This window comes from Neolamprologus multifasciatus, chromosome 11 (assembly GCF_963576455.1).
Source record: "Neolamprologus multifasciatus chromosome 11, fNeoMul1.2, whole genome shotgun sequence".
In the NCBI taxonomy this organism is placed as follows: domain Eukaryota; kingdom Metazoa; phylum Chordata; class Actinopteri; order Cichliformes; family Cichlidae; genus Neolamprologus; species Neolamprologus multifasciatus.
In genome coordinates, this window is record NC_140449.1 from 25,503,519 (window position 1) to 25,526,616 (window position 23,098).

Genomic DNA, 23,098 nt, shown 5'->3' on the forward strand with positions numbered 1-23,098 from the left:
TGTTGCAGGAGAGCAATCCAAAATTCATAGCAATCCATATGGAAATTTATGCACATTACAACCACCTGATACAAGAGCCTCAAGAACAGCAATGAAGCACACAAAAAGCAAACGCTTATTTTGCTAAAGTGAAGCAGTGATCCCTGATGTCTCAACAGATGTTTTGGAAGGAGCTGTCATTGTCTTAAACAGATAAACTCAATTTGTGGACATTCCAAGGGGGGCACGACAAAGTGAGATTAATGGGTCTGAGAGCTTTGTGGAGCTCAAAGTCAGAAATTTCAGTGCCGTGAAAGCAGCTCACCTTTTAACTGGCTAAATCACCATGGTAACTTATGCTAAACACATAACCTGGTTGGGAGCAGATTATGTTCAGGGTTTCGGCTTAAAATTGGCCAGAAGCACCATGTTTACCACTGATTCTTTATTTTCAGCATGTTTTAAGTGAAATATAGATATATATAATCTCTCCTGAGGTAATGATTTCATATGCACAACCTGTTAAACCGTACCTTGCTAACACCACTGAATGAAGCCCAGCTGTAAAGCTGCAAACTGTGCATCATATTATCACTTAAATTTGCATGTACTGAGTTTGTGATGCAGAAAATCTTGAAATGTTTTTATGCTTGATTCTAATCTGCTACTAACACTATTTGAACTGAGTCACTAAGACAGAACACACACCAATGCGACCTGTTTAATCAATAAAAAGAATTTCTTTTTGATCTGGCAACAAACTAAAGTGATTTCTACATCTCCTTTATTAGACTGAGATAGTCTATATACAGTTTAAAGTTTCTGAGCTGTACAAGGGCACACTCATTGTTAAAATAAATATATTAACTCAAATTAAAATGTTAAATCCCATGATTAACAATTTTCGGCAGCATTAATTTCTTAATTTCTTTTTATTGTTATATTTTTATGTTCTTTATAGATTTCTAGTCACCATTTTATCTGATCATGTGTCTCTGATTGGAGATGGCTGCAATCACAGAGATCACTTTGTACAGAAGAAGAGTTATGTGTGAAACACCTTTTATGTGAGCATGCACAGAGTCTGAAGCAGAAAGGGTTGATTGGGGATTTAGGTTTTGTCAAGCCAGCTAACACAAAGAAAGGCAAGTATAGTATACCTCTCTAGACAAAGCAGCACATTCTTCCATAACCCAAATTTTAACATTACCCTCTACCAGAGACACACACAAGCAAGAACTAAGAGCAAAATCTAGTTTGAGTCCAAAATAAATGTTATTATTCTGAATATCATCCATATCTCCCAGTATCAGCATATAACTTATGTTGTGTCGCTACTATTGTAGGGCCCTTACTTTTTTGTTGTGATTTAGTGCTACATAAATAAATAAATAAATGAAACTGAATTGACTTTTCCAACATTGTGTTGTGAATCATACAGGAACACTGCAGTACCAACAACAAAGCTAGTTCAGAACACCAACAAAACCCAAACTATCAAACCGCAGCAGTCAATAACATGTAAGCATTACCATGCAGCACTAACCAAACTAAAAAGTGACTACAAAACAGCCCTTAAAAATACCTGCAGCCACTAGTAGCTAGCTAATATTAGCTCAGAGATGTCGAAAAGCGTCTAGACAGCAAAACCAGCAACTAATACATAAATACTGACAGAATGTTACCAGACTGTTACCAAACGGCTCTACTTACCTTGGTGAGGTGAAGGTAAGCTATTTCATTCCACCTCCACGAATTTTAACACAAATATCCAAAACCCCAGTTTAGATGTAGGCTTTGACAAAATGTGTTTAAGTAGCGTCTTTAGCAGGTCTTGGTTAATCACTGTTTCCTCTTTAAACAAAGAAGTCTGTAGCTAACACTATAACACTGCTAGGCTGCAGAGGAAACGCTACCTTAGCTAGACAGCGGAGTACCAGTCACAGCTGGTGACATTCAATAAGTGTAGATATGTTTGGTCCGTTTTGCTTTATTCAAATCTCCTTCGTTGCACATGCTAAACTGTGCAATTTCAGGCTTTGCTAGACAAAAGTTGTCTAGTTTGAAAGAATAATGAATGCCTTTGATCCCCTGAACAGTGGTGCTCTGTCGCATGAGACCTCCACTTTTATAATGGTTTTGTGAACCAAGGCAGCCTGGGACCAGATTCTGACAGTATAAGAAATTTAAGATGACTTATTCACTACGTGGGTCGTGGGATAACTTATATCATCATGCATGCCATTTGCCATTGCCTGCCAATCACTTCAACATTTTCTTGAAACTGGTCCAATTGGTGGAAAACAATCAAAACAAACCAGACAGATATAGAACATTTTAGGATTCGTGGCAGCAGAAGGATTCGTTTTATATGTCCTCCAGCTGTTATTAGGACTGTGCCAAGAAGACATAGCCTGACACTTTTGTACCATGGGCCAACGATTGCTGAAATCTCAGTATGTACTTGCCTTTAGGCCAGCAAAAATTACATATAACATTTTCATTTGGACATTGTGTTGTTGTCACGTATCACAAATCAGTTATCCATCTATCTTCAACTTGCAAATTAAGTCTAATTGACGAAAATAACTAAAGACACCTGCATGAATTTGTGGAGCTTTTAAGATTTAAAATTGCTCGAGTCCAAAATTAGAAAACCAACTCCTGGCGTGAATAAAGTTTGAAAAGCCTGATGAGATGCTAGCAGGCAGTAGACAGCCGGCACAAGAGCACTGTGGTGACGTCATCTTTACAATTACCTCTAAGAGAAATAGGTCATGTAATATGAAATGTGATATTAAATGCCAGAACAGCAGGTCTAGAACAGAGGACACTGACTGAGAATTATACTACTGACCAAAAAGAGTCCAAAGAGTACAAAGAGTCTGGCCTCACAGTGGGGATCCACATGGGCAAGCCACTGCCAGCCAACAGCCAGACCAAGGCCGGGGTCTGACAATGGAGTGTGTCCATGAAATGTCTTGATCTTAATATTGAACATATGGTAGGAGTATTGTGTGGAACTATTTAAAATGATGTGAAGGTTTACACCACTAGGGGGAGCAGTACTGCGGGCAGTTGGGGTAAAATAAGCAAGCGCATGTTTTCAGTCAGCGTGTTACTGACTGAAAACGTATTGATTTACATTTTTGTTATGTGTAATTACAAATATACTATTGTATGTACTTTTTGAAATACATACTTTAATAACTGAACACTTGCTATAATAGAAAACTTGGATTTTCTTGGCTTTTTTAAAGAGTAAATTGATCATTGCAGGTGACCTAAGGCCATTGTAATAGATTGACACCGACAGCAGTGTTTCTGCACGGATCCTCCACTTGTATGTTGGTGAGGTAAGAATAAGTATTGTCACTCTTTTTATTCCTCACAATCGTACTTGTTGGTTAATGTTGTGATCTGCCAGCATCCATTTGTTTTCCCTGTTAATCTGCACATCTCTGATGTTTGCATGGCTTTGTTTGTCACACTGAATAGTTCTGTTTTTCTTTTCATTCCTCTGTCATTTTCTTGTGATGACAAAGGGCCTTTAAGGCAGCTATTACCTTTCTTCTCCCTCCATTTACCATTTGTTCAGCTGTGCAAGCCCCATTGTTTTAATTTCATGCAAGATGTAGTTTGGTGTTTTGGTTAAATCAAAAGTTTATTCAAAAGTTAAAGCCTTTCATTTTTTTTCATAGCTGATGGTGGCATTTATGTTTAGCACACACCTTTTATCAATCAAACATTGCCTAATGTTGTGTTTTATGTGTGTGCGTGTGCATAACTACCTAAATGAGCAAGGATTCAGAGATTAAACGAATCAGACTCCTTGATGTTTTGCAACATTTTATTTGTAGACGGAAGACAAAATTCAAATTTGCATGCTTACTGAAACCGCCCACTCTGTATATCAAGCCACCGGGTGATCAAAAGTCGAGTTAATAGGGATACAGCGCAAGGGGGAGTTTAATTACTAACCTAAAATACTTTCAAATTATGTTTGGACTGATCCTGTTGCTGGAAGCGAGTGTCTGGCAGTGAGGCGAGGCTGGGTTTCGAGAATTTCTGAGTCAAAGCAGCTGCCTTATTTGTGTTGTGGGATTTAGAAAGCAACTGGAGCAGAGATCAATAAGGTGTAATAGGTCTGGGAATGAAATGATGCCAAAGTGTCCCATGTCAATGAATCTGCTTATCTCTGTCTGCCAAACTCCAGTCTACTAGCCCATGCTTACTCACCTGTAGATTACCGATAGCGAACTGGAGAGCTTGTAGAAGCACTGAATAAGGCCTGAGTTTAACTCTGTGCCCTTGACTTATCTGTAGAGCCAGGGGTATTACTCCTTTATAAGCAGCTGCAGGTGTATGGCTTTTGCAGTGAGAGGTTATGTTAAAGACTTTAGGGAATTATTTTTTGACTTCATTACATTGCCTAGAGCAGAGAACACATAGTATCATGAGGGAAAGTGTCAGGGGTAGATGTATAAAAACTATCCTGATCCAAGGATTATATATATAGCAAATAGCAAATAGCATATAGCAAATATCCTGTTATTTTCCGAATGTGGTGTACAGAGCGTTGGGAATATTCCATTTTATTTTTCAAACTCTAAACTGCATCACATATATTTACACTCTATATTCAGTGTTAAGCAGTTTATCAAGACTAATTTAATTATGAAAATTACCTTTTCCTATTGTAGCCCACACCTCTCTCCTCCTTTCTTACCCACCTGCATCACATGCATATTTTGCACTTGCGTCTTTGAGGTTGCAGCATTGTAAACAGCAGGCGAAACCCTCTCCTGGCATAGTCCGATAAGGCACGTGAACATGCACCCTGCTATTCTCTTATCTCACTGACATGCACAAAACGCCCCCATGCCAGCGCTGAGCGTGACATGAGCAGCCCAGCATTATTAGCGTGATAGGAATAGGTCCTTTTATTCACGGACGTGACGAACATAGCAAATGCCGCAAAACCTTAGCTGCTGTCGTCATCACTCTAAATGAGTTTTGCCTTCTTGGAGGAAAGCTGCGTGTTCAGGTCGGTCTCACTGGAAACGTGAAGCCAGTGGCGAGTAGCGAGGCAAATTGAGGAATGAGTGACAGGTTAACACCTGTCAACTGCATGGCAGGAGCAGGTGCTGATCTCCTGGCCTGCCTCATTTGACAACTTATTGCTGATGGAGAGTGTTAAAGCTTGACCAACTGATTTGTCCTGATATGGATGAATTTTCACAAGAAGGCATCAGAATTTATGTATTTATTGCATTTAAGCACAACACGTTTGGAAGGGACATTCAAAAGATTTTTTCCCTATAAATGTGGCTATTCACCAAAAATTAATTAATCACCCAGTTTGTTTGTCTCTGTTATTGTTTTTCTGAACAGCAGTGTCAGTTTCATACCTAAGATTAGACATTACAGAGCTATTCAGAGCTATTCTGACATGTCTTATACTACTTTAATATGTTATGTTGATGCTTTTTTTCCCTATTGACAATCTTAACTACCTACACTTGTCCTTGGCCAGATTCTTCACAAATAAAAAGTCAATTATAGGATAAGTGAAAGACAAACAACCAGGTGTATTATATTCATTAGCTTTGTTGTGGATCATAGCTTTTTATTATCATACATTGCTCACAAGCAGGTTTTTTCAGCAGATGACTCAGACAAAGAAATGTGTGGGCCGCAAGAAAAGTATTGACCTAGTAAGTGCCAAACTCTGGAAAGCCCTGTTGAAAGGGCTCTTGTGTATATTTCTGTATCGCCCAATAGAAATACTCTAGTCTACAGTTTACCAGTCAGGTAAACTAGTCACAGTGTCACAGTCAAGGTTACAGATATAAAAATAGTACCCTTTATATTCTATTCATAGTAGAAGATTTAACATGGGATCAATATTCTGAAAATACCAAGGCATTTATACTTCAACAGGAGACTGAGGGGTTTATTGGAAATGCAAGGGGTGTCAGAAGCTAGGAAGGATAAGAGGATTTTTTTAAAAAGGATTGAGGTAACAAAAGGTGGCATTTCCATTTTTTTTTTCTGTTAAAGAAAGGTTTGCATTTATGTACATGTGTACAAAATAAATGATGCAGTAGTTCTGGAGCACTGCAGAAAACCAAAAATGAATTTACATAGATTCAACTAGAATTCAAAGAGCAACAGTTATAATGTATTGGTTGTTATAAACCCATGACAAAGCAGAAAGTAGTTGTATAGGATAAATGGAGCAAACGTGCATTATAACAAATCCCAACTGAAGCCAGCAATGCATCACAAAGAGGCGCATACTGTAATAATAATTCGTTTTATGTTATTTTGAATTGTATTTAAAATGTTCCTGAAAGGGTCAGAATAGGGTCTTTTAGATGTGGTGGCATCGGCAGTGGTGTGTTTGTATGGGTGGGTGGCAGTTGTCTCCTTATGTCAAACATGATCTTTTCCACTGATAAGTGTGAGACTATATGACAGCAGTCTAGAGGAAATGTGACTTGTGAAGACCCCGTGTCACTGCAAGCATGCCAACACATTTCGCGTGATCACCCAGGACTGATTTTATGTCATATGTTAATGTCTTGCGGCAACATTGCATTGAATCTCCTCCTCCCATTTTGCCCTCTACATTGACCAGCGTCATACAAACATGCACAAACAAGCAACTTTAAGGTTATTTAAAGGACAGTGATCAATAATGCTCCTGTAACTCCTACTTAATCTCCATAATGAGCTTTATTGCAGCAATTAATCATGTCCTCGCAGCCAGTGCCCAGCCTCCCAGAAGAATGCTGGCAGAATAAAGGCCAGGCCCGGCTGGTGCTGCCTGCAGACTCTCATGGTGGAGAGACCCATTCTGTGAATTAGGCTGACCTCTCAAGTTGAGCTAATAGCTGTTTGATTTTGTGTGTTTACATTAGAAACTGCATCAAGCTTATATTAAATAAATCTCTCCCTCTTTTTCTGAAGATAATAAGTATCTCCGTTATATTTAATTTCCTAAACGTTGGTTCCTTATATTTATTATTGCCAGAGCTCATTTTGAATATATCACCATAATATCACCTATTTGTTTTTCTCATATCACCGTCATATCATGAAATTTAAATTTATAACTTACCTTCTCCAGGCTTCAAGGGTCATATTGGATTTAATGCGTTGTGCTTTCATGTGTATTGAAATCTGTTAATGTGATAGCATCTCTGCGCAGTTTGATCAAGCTTTTCTCTTTTGGTGCTGGCATAAATGGGTAATCAATACTCTATGTGAGGAGGCAAAACAAGTAAGGCAGGTCGGAGCGGTAGCAGGAGGTAGCTGCGGTGGATGGCACAAGGCCTCTTATGATGAATGATTCAGCTGCATTTAGAAAACTATTGATTCTGTCCTGGGCCTAATAGAAGGTGATGATGGCACGAAGGTGAATCCATTACTGAGTAGGAAGCTGCGTGAGGTACGCTGAGAGCTAATGTGTGTCCTTTCCCATTTGTCATCGCCACAGTATACGCAACCGGAGGAGCATGCAAGTGTGGCGTAAATGTGCTCCTGTCCTCTACACCCATAGGAGGAGCTGGAAGCATTGTCTATTAATCTCAGTGGCGACTTAAAAAAGGCTCCACATCCTGCAGCTTCCTGTTTGAGGAATTTCCATGTCAAAGCTGCACAGAAAAAGAGGAAATGGAAGTAAAGCTTCTGTCTTTATTCAGTTAAGATCCTCTCTGTCACCATCTAAGCAGTGCTTTGCCAACTGGAAGCAAAGAAGATGACCCCACACACCACACAATCAATAAGTCTTCAGGGACAGCAGTGTGTTTATGAATCAACAAACATCTCTCACGAAAGAGCATAATCACTTTTATATACAGTAGCTGTAGTGTATGTTTACCTTTGCAGCCTATAAAAAAAAGAAAATGTTTAAAAATGTTTTTTTAATCGCTTTTTTTCTCTCTCTCTCTCTCTCACCAGAATTGACATTTTGCTGCAACCGCTGACTCGCACAATGTTTGACACATCACTTTATTATTGCTGGATCGATATTCTATTATTGTTCAATTATATATAATAAACCAAACCCAGGCAAACAAACAATCCATCACGACGGCCAGTGCAAGAGGCATCTTGTTACTGCCAACAAGGTTGAGGAGGTTTGGAAACAAACAAAGTCTTCTTGATGTGTTGGCTTTTGCCATTTCACTGGCATAGCCATAGGCTGAATTGCTTCACTGTTTCCATGAAGGTCTTGTGACATTTGATTAGAAAGCCTGTTGGGAGTTCTTACATGCCTTTTTCCTGAGATGTTTGAAGTGTTTGCAGTTCACTGGAACTGTATAAACAGCAGCCGTAAAGCCTCAGAGGTCTTTTCTTAGAGAATCCAAAATGCTGTGTGGTTCCATCATAAATCTTTGACTAACTAAACCATTGCCTCACATCTAAGAGTAAGAAAGCAAAGAAACCCAAATCGATACACATCTGATTTTAAATCATCTTTTTAAAAAATGGTCTCATCATCAAGTGTATCACTGGTGTTAGACTTCATCTAGCATCTGTGGTTAACACTATTTAGAAATGCTCCTTAAAACATCACATCTGCATTTATGTTATCAAGAATGTTTAAAACATTTTTTTTTGCATTATCTTTTCATCTACTATTTCTTAGACTGATTGGAGAATGATAAGTGATTTTAATTCTGTTAGTTTTCAGTGTCATCTATATTGCAATAATTGATAGTTTGCAAATACTTGCAGTGATTATAAAATATCTCACATGCACATGCTGTATCCAAGTCTGTGCAAACCAGTATTCGTTGTATGTTCTTGTGAGACTATGAAATCTGTGACTAAACATTACTGAGACAGTACAGTAGAACAAACCTAGATAAGTTGACATCACCAACATCATTACGATCATGACTGTTGTTTTGCGTCACGTCTGTAATTCCACACTCTGTGCCTTTCTAAAGGCTGCTCTCCTCTCTTTATCTTAACATGCAGCCGTTTGCTCGAGGGAATAGTATTTTTAGCTCAGGAAGAAAAAAAAACGTATGGAGCTTATTTACCGCCATCATATCATCAGACTGTCAAGAAGCATCTTTTGCAGACTAAACCTTTTGCATATCTGTGTACTCATAATTGATTCTCTGTTATATCGCAAGGAAAATGCCACCAAGATAACTAAGGGCTGCAGCATACATGGTAAAAAACCCTCACTGAAGTCTGATAGATTGTCACATCTTATCACAACTTTGAAACACTGAGAGGAAGGAGAGGTAGAGGGGGGTGAATACGCACTCGACTCCTGTACCTCAAAAGGTATTTCTGCGCTAAACATTTTCAAAGTGCTCTGCCTTGAAAATATCATTTTGTATTTTTCAGGTTAGTGGAAATGTGAGGATTAAGTGAGATAGAGGTAACAACTGACTTCAAGCAACAAACTTTGGGATTTAGTTCAAGTTTGTGTTTGGAACTTTCCATGAAAGGTGCGAATAGAAATGTGCGCACGGCGCATACAGTGCAAGTCTAGGTGATGACTTTTCATAAAGTAGGACAAGGTAGCAACATTTAAAGCCATGAAATGAACCTTGTTTATTATCAATTTAATCTTTTTTTTTCTGAGATCCATCCCACTTGGTTATTTTTGCACATCAAGCATTTCACTCAGTGCAGTTTAGAGCAATAATGGCAGCCAAAGTTGAAACAACAAGCTCTCATTTTAGATAGAGGCTCCTCGTTTCTAGCTTGCAGCTATTGATCTTGGTGGCTGAAATAAAAGCTTGCAGATTTGATTGGTTCCATGTCTCCATTCGATAGGTGAAAACCTTGCCTCTAGATGACCTATTTATAACTGCTAACTTTGTATGCACTTAATGGCTGCATACATGATATTATGCTAAAACATCTGCATGCCCTGAGCTAGAAGTCATGCTCTACTGATTAATGACCCATTTAGAATATATGGACTTAAAGATTTTTTTCTTGTATTGCAGGGTAGCCCATTAGACAGAGGACTGCACTGAAGTGTATTAGTGGAAAGACTGATTCATCCTTTCTAACATTTGCTTGTATGGGAAGATTTCTTTGAGAAAACCTAGAATAACTAACACATTAGAATTTATTCTAACATATGTTAGTCAGAAGAGGCAAGAAGTTCACTTTATAGTTCATTACACTGAATTATACAAGTAAATAAAGTAAATAATTTTTTACGATACTGGTATATTTAACCAAATGCTGCTTTTTACAGTTAGGAATAAAAATATTATTTTTCTTAGAAAATGCAGATTTACTAACACAGCTTAAACCTGAATATGAATGCAACAGGGAAGGATAATGCTGTAATAATAATAATAATAATAATAATAATAATAATAATAATGATAATCACTTGATTTGTATGCTAAGATGCAGTCCAGGATGCTTCCCAAATCAGGATGACAACTGATTTATTTTCACTGATTTATTATTTTCATGGTACCTTTGTTCACCAGCTCTCTTGCTCTTTTGTGTTGTAATACAAACACATTTTTTAAAATTTATTTGTCCAGATGCTGACATTTCATCCTGACAGTTTGGCTTTGAACTTCTAAACGGAGTTATTTATTAAAAAAAAAATCTGTCATGAATCCCGAGCACTCTTAATAATCTCTAAAAAGATAAGGTAAAAATAAAATAAATCTCAGCGCGATGGATAGAGCCTTTTGATGTTTCTTTTGGAGACTTGCAACATTAAAGGCATGTGTTGACAGTGCAAGCCTGTGATGTCCTGCTGTGCTGAGCCCAAGAAAACACCCTCCAACAAAGAGCATCTTCCCTCAGCACCACCAGCCACCCTCCTCTAGCCAGTACTCTGCGCCAAGTTACCCATCATCCCCCCTTGTGTGCCAGCTTTGAACATCAACTACATAACTGAGTCCCCAAGTTACACGAAATCACAAACGTCAACCGTCACATCATATATTTATCTAGAAAAATGACTCTGACAGAGTTCTGCTGGGTCTTGCTAATCAAGCATGCTTTTTGCCAATGTTCTTTTAAGAGCCATCAAATTCTGACATTTAATGTCAGATTGCCAGTGATTTATTAGCAGATTGGCTTCTGATCTATACCACAGCAGTGACTTACTGTTAAATTATATAATATTTTTTCCTTTAAAACATCAGACTTTCAAATTGCGTGTGGTTTACGGTCAAATGTGGTCATATCTATAACATTGTTACAAAGACAGATTCATGAGCTCCCAGTCAGTGTAGATAAGGATGTAATAGAGATTGAAAATGGCCTGATAAGCCAGCGCCATTCTAAGAATATGTCATGTTGGTCCAACTAGTGAGACATATTAGTGGGTTTTGAGTGGAAATCAACCAGGAATACTATGGATATGGTGCATCTAAAACAAACCGTTTTTAACGTTAACTTGGACATGAAACCAAGAGAAAGAAAAACACAAATATCTCTGAAATCTGTGTTCTCGCACACATACATTTCTCCTGAAGCTAAGTGCTTCTCCAAAGAAACTTGTCACGCTTCATGAAACCTGCGACTTTTGCACTGCAGGGCATGACAAATGTCAAAAATACATTACATAAACATAAAGTTCTCAAAAACAATAACAACTCAGAAAATGGGGAGAAAAATGTGGCCTTTAGGTTAGCATCTAACCACCAACCTCTGTTTAAACAGCCTAAGTTACTCCTGCATAGTTTGTTTTTTCACTGTGTGGCTCACAATTAGTACAAGTCATCATGTGACCTGTCAGTGATTTTATAAGTGAACCGTAAGCTCTCCAGGAGAGGAGGACATACACTATGTGCTTGTACTAGTTTATTAATGTTGGTAATATAGCATATTTGTACTAAAGTATACACAAGCAAATGTTATACCCATAAAACCTAATATTTAGGATGCTAGACATTTAGTGAGAATAAAATAGTGTATTAGAATTTCTTTCATTTATATATTGATGTATTCTCTTAGTAACAGCACTTTTATGTCACCTGGTTTAGGATGTCTGGTTCACACTTTATTCACACAGTTAAACAGATGGTGGGGGCCTGGTGATTGTATCTTGGGAAATGGGGGCACTCACACAGGAAGCCTGGTGCCAGTGTTGGAGAAGTCTTTTGTTTCTCTTTGAGGACGGGGGGAATAGACAAGGGGATCAACCGCTGTAAAAGGTGATAAGGGATTGTGAACTCTTTCTTTGGGGGAGACCAAAGGTGTAAACAACAGCTGTGTAATGCCTTTTGTTTTGTGAGCTGTATTTAAACCCAGGGCTGGCCTGGGATTGGGAGAAACAGCTGGTCAGCGCCCCTTGATGGCCGCTCTCTCACTCAAGCTTTGGTTTTTATTAAAAGATGTTAGCTATTGCTCATCGTTGTCTGCGGGCTTTATTAAATGAACATTTCCATAGCAATGGAAAAATAGATCAGATGTGCCAAATAAGAAATTTATTTCTTCTAAAACTCATCATAACAATCCGGTCATTAAGTGACGACGCAATGAATCCTGCTTCCGGGCCCAAACTGCTCTGTGTTTAATAAGGCTGTTCTTGAAATGTTTTAATGCTTTGTATCTTGTTCTATTTAACCTCAACAAGCCCCTAAAAACAGTCCGTGATCAATGTTGGTTGCCACTATTCATTTTAAAGCTCAGTTTTTAAAATCTTATGATGTAACTACAGCCCAGCCCATGCAGCAGTATATTAATGACTAACCCCGTATTGTGGATGGATTATCTCAGTTGTTCTCCTGACTGAAGTTTGGTCCATTTACAGCATCCTGCCATGCGACTGCATTTGTCCCTAACCATCGGGAACACTCTTGTTAACTTTTATCAAGTGGAAAAAAGTTAGATAAGGTAAGATAAAACTTTATTAATCCCTCGAGTGGGTTCCTCTGGGAAATTCCATAGCGTTCATCCTCCAGCTTCACTGTTTATGTGCTGCTAGTAATCACATAGCACATCATTATATACCAGCTTGCCCAACTTCAGTAACCCTACAAACATCGCTGCTGTTTACTTTCCTGTCTTCATTTATGTCGGAAGTGATAGCAAAGCTGTACGTCTTAATTCGTTTCAGAAATCTCTCAGTCCGAACATATTATATTTAGATGGAAACTAGCGAGCTAACTTCCTGCTAACTTCTAACTCTGTTAGATTTTATAAATTCTGTTTTCATGGTTGCCTAGATGTTAAACTTAATTGTTACACCTGGTAGAGTAGCCACACTGATCATTTTATTACAGATAAAAGAATTTAGACAGTTTTTAACTCTCAGTGATGATCGTTTGACTTTGGGATCTGAAGCGGAGTTTGGGCCGACAGACTTAAAGACCGGATTCCTTTGATTGTTGGTATAAGTTAACACAAGCTATGCAGTTCAATGCTTTCCATGAAGAAAGCTATAAACAGTTTTAATTTATCAGTTATATTCTTACAAAGTACAGTTAACAGAATACAATAATAATACATTTTATTTGAGTGTCCCTTTCTAAAACCCAAGGTCACCTTATAAAGACAAAAAGACATCAATAAAACAGTAGATTAAAATAGTTTCTAATAAATTAAGAAACATCAGTATTCAGTGGGAACAACTCCAGCTCTTCTAAAGACATGATGCACGCAGCTTATCAAGTTACTTGGTAAGGAGCATCTCGGTAAGACTCAAGTTAGAGAAAACTGTTTGGATTTTGGCTCCTGCCACATACAATCCAAAACCGACTTACTGATGTTTAGTTCAGACTATAGTGCCAGTTTAGGACATTAATTTTCTTGTTGTCACTTCTACAGTCTGACTCTATTTGTTAATCATTGCTTCAAATTGGTGGGGAAAGAATTTGAGACCAATGATACTGTATTATGTACAATGCACAGGACACAATACGTGCAGTTAGGATGAAACGCTGTTGAGCACTTTCACATAGTCCTCCCGTCTGAGTCAAAGTATCCTGCTGTGAAGCTTTCTCTTATAATTGCTGGAAAATACAACAAATCTGTAAGAACACTGACTGCACTGTACCACAGACAAATGAACACATATAGGCATGAGTATAAAGTATGCCAAAAGATGCTCTTTGCTCTTAGAGCAAAAGACCTCCCTCCACCCTTAAAAGAGCCCAGAAAGCTAATTGTCAATGGTACATTTTTGTATGTAAGAGAGCACTTCCCCAAGTAGTGCCTATTACTCCCTGCATGAATTGACAGGGCTAATGAGGAAATTAAGGTTTTATTAATTCACCCAGAGGACAAGATGAGGGAGAAGCAGGGGAGGAGAGGAGAGGCGAGGACTCCTTCTTTGATTTAAAGGTTAATTTGGAGACGAGGGTAGCGGGAGCACAGAGAGTGGTCCTGACAATATTTTGATGCTCCTGGATGAGAGCCAGCTGTCCCGCTATGGGTGTAGCTCTGGCGGAAAAAGGAGTGAGAGACAGACGAAAGGGAGATGAAGTGGCAGCCAACTATGGGTCAAGCTTGGGAATCACGCGGAGGCAATTAGGAGTGCTAGCTTCATCTCTAATGCCAGCGGCTAAATCCGGCCATATAGCATTGGTGAAGGCTTCTAGCACTACACACGCTGGGTTAAGGGGCATTAGCAACTCAACACTTGACTTTGACAAGGTCAGGCTTGAGGAGCAGCAGGCAGACTGGCGTGGTGCTGACGACCTTACTCTGACTTGCTGGTGACCTTGCCATGCTCAGCACTGTCTACCAACTCTCCATATTTCTGCACTCTTATCAGCTCTTGAGCCTAAACTGCAGGTTCATGTTATTTACTTTACAGAGGTGAATGTGAGCTCAGTATTGATGATTCCCTTTTCACATTAGCATACACTATTTCACAGCATTTTGTGACTATAAAAGATACTGGAATAAATATAAAGTTCTTTATTTACCTGCAGTAGCAGCAAAATTCTCTTGGTTAAGTTGATTAAATGTGCTTTGACTGATGGAAATTCTTCCCCTTGACATTTTACAAGCAAAATGGCATTGTGTGAAGTACACAAAGGACCATCTGTGTAGGAGTCAACGAGAAAACCTGATTAGTGAAGAGAAAATGAAACACGCTGTAAAGTTTGCTTTCAGATTTTTCTCTCTGGACAACACAATTGCACAGTGAGGAATTTGAGCCGATTTAGTAAAACTTCAGTTTGAATTAGTAATTTTATTGAAATTCAGATGTTGATTTGTGATGAAAGTCTTTTTCTTGCCACGCAGTTGTGACAATTATTCATATTGTAAGTGGCTTGGATTCCTTTGTTTTTGACAAAATGTTTGCAGTTGAATGCAACATCAGTTTTTCACGAGCGATAGAGAGACAGAGAGAGCAACGCCAAACTTGACATTCCCAGACAGACATGATTGACTACACAGTGGGGACACTGGGAAGGACACACACAGGTGAGACTAAATTTGGACATGAAAGGGAACTGACTAAATTAGCAAAAGACTAAGAATTAGAAACATGACTCACTTCACAAAACTCAATACAACATAGATTCAAGTCCAAAAAACACAAAACATTGGGAACCAACGCAGGGATCCTAACAATTTTGGCCAACTGGTACATTTTAGTGCCGGAGACTGGAGACAGTTTTCCACTGTTCCTGTCATGCTGCATCTATACATCTATATATATATATATGGCAAGAGATTCTCCCCATGCACTTCGTTTCCTTCCTATTTTTGTCATGGTTTTAGCCAGCTGGTATCTGTCTTGGCTGTCTGCTGTAGAGCATCTAATCTGAAAACAGCTGCGATAAGAGCAAGGTGAGCAAAAAAAAAAAAAAGAAAAAAATGCATTTGTGAGTATTAAAATGAAAACAATCACCTAAAACTAGTCATGTGACACAAATATAAATTGTGATTAGGATTACTTTAAATAACCTAGCAACTAAGATACCTCAAAATAAAATCAATAGCAATTTTATACCCCTGATTTTTTGACATAAATAAGCAAGCCCCCCGCAGAGAGTGAAAAAGAAATGATGCTCATAATTCATGTTCTTACACCTTGTTAAATAGCAAACACTCATATTTATGCAACTTGCTAAATAATTTAAACCCTCAATCTGAGCTGTGTGGGTTCTTTTAATTGGGCCTTGTAAGAACTCCTCCATTATAGAACAGCTGAAACAAGCCAGGGTGATGCTGCATGATTTATGGAACACCTTCATCTAGATAGGAACATCAACAGGCTCACATTTGTCTTTATTCTCTGCTGGAAAGAAATCATATGTGAACACCAACATGTGTCAAAAATATAATGTTAGCAACAGGGAATATTTTTTTTAGGTCATTTATTACTCTAGGTTAAAGGAGAAAAGGAAAACGTGCAAAATAATTAGCATCGGGTTTTGCTGTTATGCTTTGTATAACAGTGCTCTTACCTGCGCCTGGTTGTGAGGTTGTACATTCATGTCCAAGCTTGTGCAGAGCAGTCAGAACAAGCTTCGAGGCATGATGAACCTACCAAAATCACACTCGGAGCATTACATTTTGCTTGCATAATGCATTATATAATAATTAAAACCGAATGAATGGTTTTAAAATAAAATATTTATATTTTAATGGTACTCGTCCAAATCTTCTCTCTGCCAGCTGAAAACCTGATAGGGCCAAACAACCCATGCACACACAAAAAAAAGCATCTCATGAATAACAGACAAGTGTGTGGACCATGGAATATGTGGTGCTCTGATCTAATTATTTGACTTCTCTACCTCTGCCAAGACTCTGTAGCAATCACCATTGAAGCAGAGCTTGTGGAATTACTCAGATGGTGCATCAAGTCAAATGAGATATTTATGCTTACGGCTTAGATTGTGGTCGCTGCATTCTGTGGTGGCATTGTCCACTTTAATGTAATAGCAATTTGCCTTATTGGGTCAGCTTGTCCTGCTTCCACTGCTATTCCAAATAGGCCAGGCATGTTTAACGCACATAATACTCAGTTAGATAAAATTCTTATTTATGCACATGTTAAATCTTAATCGCTATTCAGTTTGAAAACTGAAAACAAACTCCCCTTGCGAAAATCATTTAGCCTTCAATATGGACACTGTGACATGTTTGCTTTTAAAAGAAATCACTATGGATGAGGAGTTTTACAATCATTTGTCCATCTACAGTAAAGTGCAAAGCTCTCGATCCACCCTACATGTTTGGCCAGGAAAATGGGAATATATTAAAACGTGTGCAAACATGCATGAAAATGCATTACATAATGCAAAAACATAGTTTGCACAGTTGTAATGAGCTTGAAAATAAGCGTTTGGTATGACTGAACTCTTACGCAAGATTTCTTGTAATTTCTTTAACCTCTTAAGCCCCAACGCCCCCTGATCTGCGGGCAAAAGGCAGGAGATCAGTTAGGCTTGGGGCTTAAGAGGTTAAATAGAACAAGGCTCTTCTTTGGATGATGGATGCTTTTTGTTCCATTCTGTGTCAAGATTTGACATTTTTTACTAATGGTGCTAGGTAATCATTGCTGTACCTTTCTTCTGACCTCCTCTTTACCTACTGACAACGATTTGAATCACAAGTTTAAAATTAGGGTTCATCACTCTTGTTGCTACTGATTTATTGTGTACTTTGGCATACCTCCGCCTTTTCTTCCTGTTTCCCTTCCTTAAGATTGGCTTCTTGACAGCCACCCATCCACTTCCATTTCTAATGAGACTTCAGCAAACCACAGATTGATCAATTGGAGGGCCAGATGCATTTCTCAGGCCATTTTTTCAGGTCTTTGCGGATTTTCCCCCTATTCCTTAAGGACAGATTATTTATCTTGTGACACACTGCTAGTAATAAAATGCCTACAATCTAAAACTGGATCTTTGTTTGTTCTGTTTTATGTGTAGACACAACACTATCACATCCATTGAGTTGTGTGCTTTTCATGCTGGAATGTTGAATGAAAAAATAAAGACAAGAAATTACTCTTAGGATTGTTGGGTACAAGAACTGGACTAGGAATCAGCAAATGCCCAAAGAAAAACTTAAGAGAATGATTACTAGCAATTAAAAAAAAAAAAAAAAAAAAAAAAAAATCAGTCTTCTCAAAAGCAAAATATAAAGAAATGATGGGTTATTCAAAATTTTTGCATAGTACTGTACATCTGCCAAATCTTTAACAGCGAGTCCATGAACCAACACATCTTGAGTTAAGTTTGTTGTTAGGATGAGTCACAGCTTTTTACAGTATAAAACAGTTGGAAATGCAAGCAGAAAAATGTGCCGTCCACATCTGTAGTCATGTTTGTTCATCATTCGCATGGATGGCAGTAGTAAAAAGCAACATGTTAACATCAATGTAAAGTGTTTAAATATCACAATCCACCAGAATAGTGTTATTTCTTGTTAGCATCATTCCTGCAAGTCTCTGGAACACAACCAGAGGGAAAGTTATTCCTGCTTCTTCCTTTCATTTGTCTGTGCATGAACACAGCTAAAGCAGCATCTACTCAGTAGTCTGTTGTTTTCTCTGCTTCCTTGTTTAGAGTCTCTACAGAAAGTTTCAAGCCTCCCACTGTGACACATACCGGTGCTCTCTCTGCACTGAGAGGACCACAGAATCCAACAAAGGTTTTCTACAGTGAAGGGAATTCCAGCAGAGAGCCTTGCCTTCAATATTGCTCAGTTATCAGTTACAGCACATTTCTCTACTACTAGCTCATTGTAGTTCTCTGCTCCAGGCGGTTTTACTATTATCACGAGATGTGAATATAGCCCTTACATAGTTGGCATACCAAATGTAAATGTTCAAGCATTATGCTGGGAATTTTACATCACTGTCCCATTTATATATGATTTTACAAGCCTGCTTCAGGCTCCTCGGTGAGGCTTTGACATTTGTTCTTATGCCATGATGTCATCATGTCCCCTTTGACTTCTAGTTGTTGATTTTAAGAGTGCTCTGTCACTGTGCTGTTGCAGTCCTCTAACATTATCTGAATCACTCTTCGGCTTTATTTGACACAGGCCCAGCTGACATCAGTTAGATGATTTGACAGCCTTTTCACTTATACAATAGCACTGCACAATATGCCAATTTTCACTTGTACACTTGGTAATGAATGCTTGATTGATATGTCAATTTTAAGGGACCTCCCAGATACTATAGCGTTGAGTGTAATCTGCTGTACGGCCTCCTTTTAGTTCCACTGGGAATGCTGTAGTCCAAACAATATGTTATGAGCACGTTAAGAGATCACACCGTCTCCCAACATAGAACTTCATTTGATAGATGCATCCCAGTGGTGCCACTGTGTCCATGTACTCTCTTCTCAGGGAAAACATAATAAAAAGGAATCAAATTTAATCTCAAGCTGATAGAATTACCAGCCAGGGAATTCTGCTAGCAGCACTTTGCATTCATAAAGGCTGAGAATACATAAGATGTGAACTGCCATTAGATCTGTTTGTTCTTATTGCAGAAGGATATAAATGAGGCCATTAGAAAGGCTTCCTTTGTTTCTATAACATGAAATGCATTGTTTTTATAATTTGTGTAATATGAATTAGATCTTTTGAAAATGCACTATAAATAAATCTCAGTAATATGTATATGTCAGTAAGAAGAGAGTTTTTATTATATTGTATACCACACTGTATTGCAATGTTAATAGACGGTCATATTATACGGCATAATGTTTTAGAATTAAATATTATGCGTTAATTAAAAAGTCATCCCTGGAAGATCCTTCACGTCTTTCTTGATTTATGTATGTTAAAACCTGTATTTTCTCTATTTACACACGATTCATATTGTTTCCTGTTGTTCTGCTGTGGTTGAACACTGCCATCTAAGGATTGTCTGTAATTGGATTCCACTCTGCTACAGGCAGGCACAGTTGATGATTCTTTTCTAAGCTTTTTTTGTGCTTTAAAACAGAATATCAATCAGAAGCAATTAGAATTCTTGTAGATTAAGCGAGGTATATGGATTTGAATAGAAGTAGGGACTTCGTTTTGGTAAACTGAAATGAATAAATGAACCATTCTGACAAGAAAAAAAGAGAGAGAAAAGAGATTTCTCAAAGAATCTTTGATTCGTTGTACAACGCAATGTAACTAAGTCACCCTCTATGAGTCCACAGAAAGGATTGTCATAATTTGAGCTGTTCATTATTCATTTAAGCATACACATTTGCAGCTTTCCACATCCCAAATCACTCAGATTCCAGCCATGTAGCATATGGAAAAAATGACTGCAGAAATGGCAATGGAGATCTTGATGTTAGCCAGTGTGCAGTTTAATTATGACAGTTTGGTGGCTATTATAACACTTTGTCCTGCTGCCATTGCTGTTATGACTTAAACAAAGAGCAGGCCAATGTCCCAGGATGCGCACCGAAACCTACAGACGTCTAGTCTTCCTGTCTCGAGCCAACCATCCTCTCAGGGGAGTGACTGGCTGAAGGTTTACCAAGACAATCACACCCCAAAATCCACCTCTTTTTCTTTGATCCTCAAAGGGTCTTGAGTAGGTCCAGAAGAGCCTGAGTGCTGGTTGTTACAAAAGGTATTTGCATTGTCAACCAGCAATTGCTTGTGCTTTGTGGGTTTCTGCACTGAGCCCTTAGCTAGGAATGTCAGACTTTGTAAGCTGTTGCAGAGATTTGTGGGAACAGTGCTTACATTTTCCCTTTCCACAGAACTGAGTCCATATGATTTCCAGATTTGGTGAACATGAAACTAACTAAATGAAGGTTCAAGCTGAAATTGGATATTAAACATGACAGAAAAATGCACCAGAAGGCTCTGTTATCAGCAAAGTCCAAAACCAAATTACACAAAGTCTCAATTAAAGTCTGGACTCAAAAGTGTAATTGCATCCATAAACACACAAGCTTGGAAAAACACTGCCTTACAGGCATCCAAAATACTTGTGCATGATGAAATATTTCTATTAAAGCCAGTGGGGGAAGAAATTTGTTTTCCTGTCTGCGGTTCAAAGCATATGGCAGAATAACATATTCTCAAAAATAATGTCAAGTGCCAGATAATCCCTGATTAAAGATCAGGCCTAAGTGTCAGTGAGTTATTTGCTTGTGATGTGGTGGTGGGATAATGAGGAGAAAAGCCACTCCACCTGAGGTACTGCTGCCATAATCTTCACAGTAAACACTTATCATACATTTGCCATTGATTAGGATGTGCCTCTCATCAATCATCAGTGGCTCGTCGGCGCAGATTAATAATTATGACATCTGCGCTCAGTCAAGAGCTCTGATTAGAGGGAGGAGAGAGGCAAACGCATCTGATAATAGTGAGCAGCGAGGTGTTCAGGAACTCCATCATATTGTCTGGTTCATTTGGTGATCATCTTACTTTCACAAGTTTGCTAGCTGACATTTCTATTAGCATGTACAAAATACTATACTGCAACACAAATGAATTACATATCAGTATTATTACTTTACAGACTCCACTGTGGCTGCTGAAATCTGCTTAAGAAGACAGCTAGCATTACTTATTTAACATTAGTTGAAAAGATATCTATTTTCAGTCAACAGAAAATATACAGTTATGTGTTCTTCTGAGTTTATAACACAACATGCAATTATTAAAATCATGTAGAAATCTGAATCACACATTACCTCTGTATGGGGTCACATAGGCCTTAAATCAGTACCTCTAACTGATATTTCCAGTACTTCTCTCAGTTATTGCATGTTAATTTGGATTCCTGTGTATAGATTTGAACACTCTAACACCTGTTTGTTAAAAACAATGCCCATCTAACATAGCTATACATCTGATGTTTGATGATTTATGGGATTTCTCTCATGTAACACATGAATGGCATTTTTTTGTTGGTCCATTAACAGCGGTTGTAATAATGTGAGGATGAAACAGAATTTCAGTGCTTGCCATCAAAATAATACATTTGAATACAAAACCTTTTCTGTTAAATGCCAGCTTAAATTAGGTAAGGCATCACATTAGACATCAAAATATGAGGTCCATTATCAGGTGGAGGCTGGCATTGTTATTTCCAGTTTTTGGTGTTTTCACATCATATTATCTATTCCAGACCTTGGATTCATGTAGTTTCTCGGAACAATTTGCTGCCATTAAGTGAACATACTGTACCTCTCTCTCGCTCTTTCTTTTCTTTTTTTAAGTGACTAATTTAAAAAAAATTCAGCCTTTCCTTGAAGAATGCCTGTGTGTGCACTTATCTGGCAAATATTAAAAATAGATTACGGGCCATTGGAAGGTAAGTGGTTCCATAAGTAGAATTGATTGTGCCAAGAAGTATCATGGACATTGCCTACATCACCTTGAGGGTCTCATCCTCTTAATGATGCTATGTGCCACATGCTTCCTCCTGAAGAATGGCAACCGTTTCGCTGCGGGCTCTGACACTCCAGTTAAACTGCTATTCCAAGCAGTTAACAAGAGCACCAATGCCTACATAACAGACAGCAGCTGGACAAGCGAGGACGTTATGGTGGGAAAGCAATACTCAGATCCAATCAAAAATTCCAAATGGCAAAACGAAATAGGATTGCTGCCCTGAAAAATAAGCTTCTTGTTAATACTGGACAAAAACACTCAGCTATCTAGTGCCAACTTCGACATATGAACAGGAATTTCTAGTTCCACAAGGATCTGTGTGAACTATATCTTAATTTAAATAATGTAATCATCTACATTAACTGATTATTTCTGGCTACTTGCAAGCAACTCTCATTACTTTCTCTAAATAATTAGTTGAATAACTTGACACAGGTTTTTAATTGTTGCACCATTGAAATGGGATGTAAAACATATTCATTAGAGTGTTTCCACTGCCAAGCAATATAGGGAAAAAAGACACCATTTACAGAATCAAACTTCAGGTGAAGTTTTTGAAAACCCTTGGTTTGTGCTTCCAGCATGATTTTCATACGAGTGATGTACTCCTCTAAGCCTGCTCAAGGGAAAGGTGTGGACAGCTGCCAGTTCCGTGGGGTTTGGAGATGCCTTGTGCAATTACGTTCTTCCACCGTAAAAGACTGCCATGCCGATGCTGCCAGTTTCTTCCCCTGGACCCCGAGCCTCTCCTCCCAGCCAGCCCGTCAGCAGACAGGTTGAAAGGTGCCATTTGACCATGGAGATGGGGCTCCCTGTC

General features: G+C 38.4%; 1 long non-coding RNA gene across 2 annotated transcripts; it reads left to right on the forward strand.

The window, feature by feature from the left end:
- Window positions 1-1,023: 1,023 nt before the first annotated feature.
- On the forward strand, window positions 1,024-22,714 carry LOC146508610 (uncharacterized). 2 transcript variants are annotated; one of them, XR_014876896.1, is made up of 3 exons: window positions 1,024-1,707; window positions 3,259-3,335; window positions 18,477-22,714. It is a non-coding gene; the product is annotated as an uncharacterized LOC146508610 (long non-coding RNA). The 2 variants fall into 2 exon arrangements; XR_014876895.1 differs by lacking the exon at window positions 18,477-22,714 and adding an exon at window positions 7,484-10,184.
- Window positions 22,715-23,098: the final 384 nt, after the last annotated feature.